Here is a 6,944-nt window from a genome sequence, read left to right as displayed (position 1 = left end):
ACGTAGTAATTACTGTATTTACGAATTTAGCACCAAAATATCATGATATATTGAAAACATTGACTAAAAAAATGCATTGGATAATCCAGAACGTTGGATAAGCGAGTGTTGGATAAGTGAGACTCTACTGTATATGTATATATATAACAACAAATATAAAGCTCCAGTGTATGTTTGTAGATATAGGTGTGTGTGTTCATGTGTCTGTGTGTGCATGGCAAAAACATAAAATTCCAATAAATGCATGTTTGCATATCTGTGTGTATTGCAAAGACATAAAATGCCAATACTGCATATGTATGTGGATATGTGTGTTTGTATTCATGCTATGTATGTATGTGTATATATAGCAAAAATATATAATTCTAGGATATGTGTGCATGTATAAATGTGCATGTGCATATGTACACGACATGCATGTAAGTTTGAGCCTTGTATGTAAAAGACCTGCGGCGAAAAGAAACCAGGAAGTGACAGCCCTATTTCCTTTCTCTAGGAGGCGGATCGGGCGAGCGCACTTTTCTTTCCGTAGGGGGGGTCCGATGCGAGGTTTGGCCAAAAGTCCACTTTCAGCCTCCAACAAGGGCTGTTTGATAACGGGGGACTTACAATGATTATAGAGAAGGGTAAGAGATGGCAACAGCGGCGTCCTTTCCTTGTCCTGAGCCAATTCCGAGCTTTTTTCTGTCTTGTCCCCCCCTCCTTGAGCACTTGGTCTCTCCCAGGGGGCAGAGCTTGCCCCAATGTGCGGAGTGGAAGCTCCCAGGCACTTTCAGTCCGCTTTGGACAGCGAGAGGAACAGCAGCAGCTTCCTTGGCTCATTGAGGTGGAGGCTATTTCTTCTCCTTTATTGTTATTTTGGGAGTATTTTACGCTTCCTTTTATTGAGAAGGGGGAGTGGGGAAAGAAAAGCAACGATTGATCCATTTTTGATCCATTTAAACAGTCTGGAGTGCACCCACACTGTAGAATTAATGCAGTTTGGCACCGCTTTAACTGCTGCGGAATCCTGTGGAGCTTTAGCCTTCTCTGCCAAAAGAGATAGAGATAGAGAAGGCTAAAGATTTTGGGAAGGAAACGGCAACTCCATGATTGCATAGCTAAGTGGTGTCAAACTGCATTAATTCTACAGTGTAGACGCCTTCTATGACCTGAAATATAGAGATCCTTGGAAAGAGGAGTCTGGAGAAGGATGGAGGTTGGCAGGGATTGTAGTGCCTGCTTTTTTTTTTTTTTTGGGGGGGGGGGGAAACTTTAGCAACCCTCCCTTTTGTTTGTTGAACTTTGCATGTAACTGAATAGCTGGACCCAGAGGGACTCTGCTGGCTGCTTGCATTGAATGGAGAGACTGCATAGCTTCCCAGAGGGATTTTCCTCCCTGTCTTGAGTTTCTTTCAAAACTTTTTCTACAGAATAATATTGATTGTCATGATGTGTATTGCATGCTTAGTTTTTGCCTCCTGTATGTTCTTGGAAATGTCTTGTAATGTAACATATCACAGCTTCTGTGATATTTGTTCATTCTCTTAAGGTTTCCTTTAGCTCCATGAAAATACTCAATTCTGCTTTATGAGTGTTTCCAAGCTCTGGCCGCCAGTATGTTTATGCTATTTGTCCTTGCAGGCTGTTTTTATCTACATCTTGATTTAACTGTAGTTTTCTTGTCTTTTCTCTCTTTTTGAGATTGTCTCGGTAAGTGCATTTTTGGGGGCATCTACACTGTTGAATTAATGCAGTTTGATACAGCTTTAACTGATATGACTGAGTGCTATGGAATCGTGAGAGTTGTAGTTTTATAAACCATTTATTCTTTATGAATCCAAAGTGCTGGTGTTTCTCCAAACTACAACTCTGAGGATTCCATAGCATTAAGTCAAGGCAGTTAAAGCGATGTCAAACTGCATTAATTTTACAGTGTAGATGAGTTGTTCCCAACCTTTTTTTGACTAGGGACCACTCTCCAACATTAATACTAAAAGGGTTACGAATCAGTTTTTGTTCAGCTGTAGATTCGGTTTGGTTTGGTTAGCAGCTCTAGTTTTTGATACAGAATATACCATCCAGCATTCACCATCTGCTTGCCCACAAAAAAAAACCATATTTAATAATCTAGAGCTGATGTGGTCTATCCAATGCAGTTTTCTGAATCACCATCCCAAATAACCCCAGGAACAGGGCCTAAAAACAAAAACACCATTTTTTTTTTTGTTTCGGCTGTGTTATTATCCGTAGTAGTAACAGTGAGGCCGCGGATCATATTTTAGTTTTTGCGGACCACTGGTGGTCCACGGACCACAGGTTGGGAACCACTGGTGTAGATGAACCTGTTTTCTGCTATACTTAAGTGGTGGCTTTGCTCAATGGAGGGCTGTCATATGGCATCAATATGCGCCCCTTCCCTCCCACATAGTTATTGGACCTAGATTAATAATTGTAGTTGGCCCATTGAAATAAATCACCCTCAAATTACTGTAGTTTTAAGTTCAGTGGATCTAGTTGTTGTCTAAGTATTGCTACGTCTGGATTGGGCTCATTGTCTCCAGCAGTAACCCTGCCAAGTGGGAGCTAGCTTCACATTTGTATATATTCAAAGAGTTTATATTTCCATTGGAAACAGCTCACTGTGAAATGGGACTTAATTCATTTTTTTTTGTTTTTTGAAGGGAGTAATGCGACTGATATTTATAGACCGATGAGCAGAGCCATTCGTCTGTGTCAGCTGAGTTGAAACACTCAGAGAGCATGGTTTTGCAGATATGCTTCCTTGTGTAGGCACTTCTAGTTTAGATTAGGCAAATACATGTAGCAGTATATATTGTATTAATAGGACATGGCTCATAAGTCATATATATAATAATATTATATCCCATACATTGTCATATTATATATATATGTGTGTGTGTGTGTGTGTGTGTGTGTGTGTATATATATATATATATATAAATAAAAAATACTGTACTTGTGTGTGTGTAATGGCTCATCTTCTAAAATATTTTTTTCTGGGACTGTGGTTTAGCTGTCACGTGTACATATGGTCTTATCCTGATTTATGCAATGTAGCATAGGCCTGCTATTTGATATTATCTGGTTTAATAGTTTGCAGGCTGCTAGCTCTGTAAAATAAAGCAGAGGAAGCTGTGAAATCGGAACCTGGCTCTTCATCTGTTTCACAGCCCCTTTTTGGGGTCAAAGGAAGGGGATCTTTTACGCAAATGATTTAGGGGTGTGCTCTCATCTATATTCTCAATTACAAACAACTACAAAATCGATGCATTCATCTCTACATTGTAGAATTAATGCACTTTGACACTACTTTGAGCTACTGCTCAATCCTATGGAAGTAGTACGAGTTGTAGTTTTACAAAGTCGTGCTAGTGCCTCATTAAATCACAAATTCCAAGTCCATAGCATTGAGTCATAGCAATTAAAGCGATGCCAAACTGGATTCATGTACCCTTAGTCTTGTGTTTGGGAAACTACTAGAGAATACTCTGACTACAGAGAAGAAAGCCAACCAAGCAAGAAATATAGTGGGAGAAGTGATATACAGTCAGAAAATGGTACCAATAATATATTTCGGTTCATACATACTTTTAGGTTTAGTCAGTAGCCCCGGTCTTTCTCACTATTTAGGAGCCCCTGGTGGTGCAGCATATTAAAGCGCTGAACTGCTGAACTTGTGGACCGAAAGGTCGCAGGTTTGAATCCAGAGGGGAGTGAGCACCCGCTGTTAGCCCCAGTTTCTGCCAACCTAGCAGTTCGAAAACATGGAAATGTGAGTAGATCAATAGGTAACTCTCCGGCGGGAACGTAACGGCGCTCTATGCAGTCATGCCGACCACATGACCGTGGAGGTGTCTATGGACAACGTTGGCTCTTCGGCTTAGAAATGGAGATGAGCACCAGCCCCCAGAGTCGGACACGACTGGACATTAAGTCGGGAAAACCTTACCGTTACCCTTCTCAGTATTTGGCTGCATTGGTTACACTATGTAACACGATTTTTGTTCTTGGGTTATAGATGCCATTTCTCAATGGGTTCTGTTATGAAAACATGGGAAATGTTCATTAAACAGCAAAAACTATGTTTTTGCGGGACATACTGCAGTACATTTTCTATGGTTTTTCACTGAATCATTGATTCTCAACCATTCAACGTAGTTTGTGGCAGCCACAAAAATGAAGTTGCTGGATTATAAAAACTACTTTCAAAGTAAGAACCACACAATTAAACAGGAAATGACACTTTAAAACCAGGAACAGACAATTTTCCAATTTTTTTTACATAGTGTTATCAATAACCCACATTTCTAATAGGGTTATCTGAATTTCCTGAGTTTTTACTGTGTGTATCTTGTTATATGTGTTTAATAGTCTTGTATTTTATTTCTCTGCTTTAACCATGTTGTGCATTGCCTTGAACCTCAAGGAGGGCCGGGTAATAAAGTTGTTTTTGTTGCTGTCATTGTTAATACACAACAGGCGTACAGTTGCTTCAGAGCTATGATCCATTTTTATACTGGCTAGTATGCCCCAAAGTTGCTGTTTTCCCATTAAAAGCTAAATTTCTAAAATTAGCTACATTTATACAAAACAGATTAAGGAACACCTGGCATTAATTAAAAGTTAATGCTTCATTATAAATTATTACATTAATTAAAACTCTAACCCAACTGACAAAATGTCCCCACTCATGTTTGATCTGTTATGATTATATATAAATGAACCTTAATTGTAAATAAGTTATTGTTGTTGTATGACTTCAAGTAATTTCTGACCTGTGGCAACTCTTCAGATGGACCTATCATAGGGTTTTCTTGTCACAGTTTGTTCAGACGAGTTTCAGCAACTCTGGAGACCAAGAGTTTGAACAACTCTGGAGACCAAGGTTCAGATCCTGGCTCAGCTATGAAACCTATTGGGTTACCTTGGACAAGCCACTCTCTCTCTCTCGGCCTCAGAGGAATGTAATTAAATTAACCGTAATGCAGTATTGGTACTGAACTAAAATAAATTCAGTTGATTATGATGTTGACTTTTCCATTAGCACAAATTGTTCAATTCTGTGTTAGCTATAATGCATTTATAGGTGCTTATAATTAATATTGTGACCCCAGTGGCTCAGCAGGTTAAACTGCTGAACGTGCTGACCGAAAGGTCGGTGGTTCGAATTTGGGGAGCGGGGTGAGCGCCTGTTGTTAGCCCCAGCTTCTGCCAACCTAGCAGTTCGAAAACATGCAAATGTGAGTAGATCAATATGTACCTCTCCACCGGGAAGGTAACAGCGTTCCATGCAGTCATGCCAGCCACATGAACTTGGAGGTGTCTACAGACTCTTTGGCTTAGAAATGGAGATGAGCACCAAACCCCAGAGTCAGACATGACTAGACTTAATGTCAGGGGAAAACCTTTGCCTTTACCTATGCTGAATATTAGGAGGAACCCACAATGCTAACAGCTTTGAAAAATTGAAAATTCTGCAAGGGGGATGCTGGGGACCACAAAAAGTGCTTTGGAGCTGCACATAGTCTCAAAATCGCTGAAAATAGACAGTTAAATTTGCCATGATAGGATTGCAACTTCAGCAGCGCACCTTAAATTATTATTGCTATGACAGCATTGAATTTATGTATGTTTTTCACAACGTAGTTGTTAGAAGTGCTTCTCCTAGAATGGAAAGTATATTTTAAAAGATTGTATCAAAACTTGTGCTGATGGGTGGAACCAAATATCGACGAAGTAAATGAGTTTAAAGCTATACAGTTAGAGCAGTGAATGTAGTTACAGATTCCTCTTGATACACTTATTTTAATGGATGCATCATTCTTGACTAGTGCCAGCTCTGCACATTTGTGGATTTGACTTTTGTGAATTTGATGACAATATTCTCTCCAGGAATGTCTTGGTCCTTCAAGTGCAACTCATCTTCCCCAGAATTGGTCATGATATGTAATTGTTCAAACATATATTACTAGAAAACTGCTCAAGATCAACCCTGCCATGAAAGTAAAAATACAATAAGAACTAGTCATAACTAGAGTAGGACCATTACATCATTGGTATTTACAGAATTGTTGACATATAATTTAGTGGGCCTGCCCCAAAATTTGGAGGCCGTTGAGCTCAGTCCAGTTGGCATATTTTGTTTTCATAATGAGACTATCTTTTAGAAATTTTTAAATGATATGTTAGAATAGTACATAATTTGATTTGACATTAAATTGTTAGAGAGCGGGGAAGAACCCCATTGCCAGAACCAGCTAGATGTTTTACAGCAATTTATTTAGAAGTGACAGCATTATCTGGTCCTATGGTTTAATTTATCTTACATCTGACTTCAGTTGGATTGCTCAGAATATAGGCCAGGATCCAAGGATCTCATGGAGATCTTTTTGCAATAATAATATCTGGAGGGTTGGAGAAATTTGAGTGTATCCAAATTTTGCTGGCAAAACCAGAATCCTGCAGAAGTACAGCACTGGCATAATTATTTCTCCCCAGTTAATGCAACATGAAATAGTTAAAGTTTATGATTCTGACAGCAGAAAATGTTCTGTTATTCTCTAGAAGCCCCGTGCTACTTTAGTTTGGAAATGAGCCTATCCCTGTAGATATCTCTGTAGACAAGTTATTTTTAAAGCGAGCCATAGTTTATTGTGTAATGTGTTGATAAAAGGAGTTCCAGCTTGAAGATTCAACCCAGATGTCAGCAATTTTTCCCTAACTGCTTAAACAAATCTGGAATTATATCTCAGTAGGTTAAACGTGACTTTCAAGCTGCAAAATTATTGCAGGTTTGGCTTGCAATTATTCAGATATTAAGAGCACTCAGTTCCTGTTGCAGCTTTAAATGTCCTTTTGCCTTTTAACTTACCCTGCCTTGAAAATAATTATTTGCTTATAGTAATGATAAAATCCATGGTGTCAGTGTGGCCTGTCCTAGT

General features: G+C 39.1%; 1 protein-coding gene across 1 annotated transcript in view; it reads left to right on the top strand.

The window, feature by feature from the left end:
- Positions 1–741: 741 nt before the first annotated feature.
- Positions 742–6,944, top strand: part of fam53b (family with sequence similarity 53 member B) — a 179,863-nt gene continuing 173,660 nt past the window's right edge. Inside the window, exon 1 of the mRNA XM_003218604.4 lies at positions 742–826. The gene's annotated coding sequence lies outside the window, so the exon portion shown is untranslated. The remainder of the gene's footprint in view (positions 827–6,944) is intronic.

The sequence above is a fragment of the Anolis carolinensis genome, chromosome 3, assembly GCF_035594765.1.
Source record: "Anolis carolinensis isolate JA03-04 chromosome 3, rAnoCar3.1.pri, whole genome shotgun sequence".
NCBI classification, from domain to species: Eukaryota; Metazoa; Chordata; class Lepidosauria; order Squamata; family Dactyloidae; genus Anolis; species Anolis carolinensis.
Note: the sequence above shows the minus strand (reverse complement) of the source record. Positions and strands in the feature narration are given on the sequence as shown.